Source organism: Carya illinoinensis, chromosome 11, assembly GCF_018687715.1.
Source record: "Carya illinoinensis cultivar Pawnee chromosome 11, C.illinoinensisPawnee_v1, whole genome shotgun sequence".
Lineage (NCBI taxonomy): Eukaryota > Viridiplantae > Streptophyta > Magnoliopsida > Fagales > Juglandaceae > Carya > Carya illinoinensis.
The window spans coordinates 7,586,021-7,589,284 of NC_056762.1; the positions used below are offsets into that span (position 1 = coordinate 7,586,021).

Consider the following 3,264-nt stretch of genomic DNA (forward strand, 5'->3'; position numbering starts at 1 on the left):
TGAGTGTACGAAAGTATACTCTAAATACCCTATTATTGGATTAAAATACTAAAATGTGAATAGAAATTAATGTATATTCGTGAATTGAATTTTAATTTACTTTGAGATATTCCTAAGTAAATTTTTATGTTTAATTTCAGAATTTATAAAAGAACAAGTCAAAACCTAGTCAAATTCAAACAAGGACTTTCATGGGACTTGAGAGCAATTTGGACCAAGAAAGAAAAAGAAAAAATTCACAAAAGGAAACTGTAAGAAGTTTAAGTCCGAAATTCGCTAAGAGATAGCCTGAACATATTTTAGTATTTTAATCGTAACTTTTCACTCACATATCATATTGATTCGATTCTTGATGCTTTAGAAATATATATTAAAGGGATATAAATTTGTCACTAATAAGGATTTTCAAATTCAAACTCCTAAAGTGTGTACGTGGCTTCCAAGATGAGTTATAAAATTTAGGCGATTTTCTTATGCTGGAATTATGAAGACATTAGGGTTTCTTTCCTACCCTATATAAGCATATCATTAGCACAAAATTGAAGGGGATGAGAGGCACAAGAGGCAAATTTAAATAGAAGATAAAATCAATTATGTGGCTGCCATTTGTTGTACGTTTCTCTTGAGATTTTTGTTGTCTATTATATTTATAGGTAACTAAATTCTCAAATAGGGATAGGGATGAACTTGCACATTAGATCGTATTTTTAATTTATGTATTTGGTTTTCAATTACTAAAACTCTTTTGTTTTATCATTCTTAATTCATTGTTGATATTTTCTTTTCTGAATAATCATAGAATTTATTCTATTTATGGATTCAGCCATGCTTTTCTATTAAATGGATTAGTTCTTTGATTATGTTTGGATCAATTATTTATCTATATTGATTTAGTTTTTTGCTGTAATATCGCTCCCTGAGTAGTATATTGTCGTCGTTGGATTTTCTCAATAGTAATAATAATTTATATTTTTTAAAAGTAGTGAATGTTTTTTCAAATGGTTATATTTAGTTTAATTTTGGTTTATAATTCTATACCTTTCGATTGAAAATTTTGGCAATTAAGTTTCCAATTGAGTTATCCAATGAATTAAGAGTAATTAAATTACCGGATTTGTGCAAGGGATTCCCGACGCTCTACTGTTCGTCAAATTTGATTAGTTCTTCTATTAGTTACTTTGCTTCACTTTAATTTGCATTGAAAATTAATTTTTGTTCTCCACTAATCATTTCATGTTTTTGTTTAGTTTCTTTGTTCCTTCTGTTATTTTTTTAAATTGTCTCCCTGTGAAAATTTCACCCCAAAACTGTGCTACAATTATCACGTTATTCTTTGGGTGTAATCAAATTTTAGCTCCATTGCCGAGCAGATGGTAGAAGAATTGCTAGATAGTTTTTCTTTTCAGGATTTTGTTAAGGCGGTAACTTCATTCCCTCTTTTAGCTTGCTGCATCTTTATTTTATTTTCTTTTTTATTTTTCTTTTCTTTTCTTTATTGTTGAGTTTTTCTCTACCTTGCATGCACTGGTATAAAGACACTTTGGGTCGGTTTGCTTGTAGACCTATGTTAGAGTTAGAGTCATAGTCTAATTTTTCTAATAATTTATTTGATAATTCTTCTAATTTTGAGAAAACGAGTGAACACGGAGATCAACCCACTAGGACGCTTCAGGATTACCTGCACCCTACATGCACAGCGACACCATCATGCATCATGTTTCCAACTAATACTCGCCAACTAGATTTAAAAACAGGGATGATATAGTTACTCCCTACTTTTCATGGCTTAGAAAATGAAAATCCATATGTTCATATTAGGGAGTTCGTGGAAGTAGTTGCAACTTTTCATAGTCAAAATGTAACTGATGATATTGTGAGACTTAAGTTCTTTCCTTTCTCTTTGAATGATAAAGCTGAGACCATGATCTATTGGGTCATGGAATGAGATGACTTAGGTCTTCTTTAATAAATACTTTTTCCAACATAATACCAATGATTTAAAAAGGCAAATCTCTACCTTTGCACAAAAGGATAATGAGACTTTGTATCAATCTTGGGAGAGATTTAAGGAGTTGTTGACTATGTGTCCTCACCATGGGTATGTGAATTGACACTTAGTGAGCTATTTTTATGAGAGACTTATACTAGAGAGCACCAATTTTTGGAGATGATGTATAATCGTGAGTTCTTACAGAAAGATCTTGATGAAGCCATAGAATACCTCAATGAGCTTACTGAAAAAGTTCACACTTGGACTGGACCTAGTGCTACTGAGAGCAAAAATAGGTCACGACCAATAGGAAACCCAAATGGTGGTGGAATTTACCATATCAAGGAAGAGGATAACCTAAAGGCTAAGGTTGAGATGCTAACTAGGGAGCTAGAGGTGTTAAAGGCTAAAGACTTAAAGCCAGCACACATGGCTAATCATGCAGAGTCTTTTGGACTATGTGTTGTGTGTGGCAGGGTAGGTCACCTCACCCAAAAGTGTCCCACATTTGCTGAGATAAGAATGATGTATGAAGAACAACATAATGCCTTAGGTATGTACAAGAAGCCTTTAACACCTCTCTCTGATAAATATAGTTCAAGGTGGTGCAATCACCCAAATTTTAGCTGGAAGTCTGAAAACCAGTCGCCTGCAGAACCTCCTAGATCATATCTTGCACCATATCATGCACCTTCATCTTCTAGGAGTCCTTTAAAAGACACTTCGCATTCTTTTATCGAGACACATGGTAAGACTAACTAAAAGTTTGAATATTTAATTACACAAGTTGTTGAAGAAAATAAGGAGATAAAGAGCCAAGTGTCCAAATTGATGAGTTTCTTGAGTGTGAATAGTGTCCAAATTGATGAGCTTCTTGAGTGTGAATAAGCGAGGTAAGTTCCTTCTCAAGCTCAATCCACACCCCATGGTCAATACATGGCACGAGAGAATTTGAAGGATGTGAATGCTATTGTGACACGAAGTGGTAAGTCATTACACATTCCAACAACAAACAAATCAGAGAATGTGGAAAAGAATCAAGATAGTAATGATGTTGAGCTACCCAAGGAACCTGAGGTGACAAAGAGTCTTGTTAAGATACCATTCCCTCGAGCTTTAAAATAAAGCAAGCAAACTCTGGACCCTAACAATGAAATCCTAGAGAATCTAAGGCAAGTAAAAATCAATCTTCCTCTTTTGCATGTGATTAAACAAGCTCCTACTTTTGCAAAAGTTCTCAAGGATTTGTGTACAATTAAGAGGAAGCACCATGT

At 33.5% G+C, this 3,264-nt stretch overlaps 1 non-coding gene across 1 annotated transcript; it reads right to left on the reverse strand.

The window, feature by feature from the left end:
- Window positions 1-1,993: 1,993 nt before the first annotated feature.
- On the reverse strand, window positions 1,994-2,101 carry LOC122283522. The gene has a single exon (XR_006230923.1). It is a non-coding gene; the product is annotated as a small nucleolar RNA R71 (small nucleolar RNA).
- Between the last annotated feature and the right edge of the window lie 1,163 nt (window positions 2,102-3,264).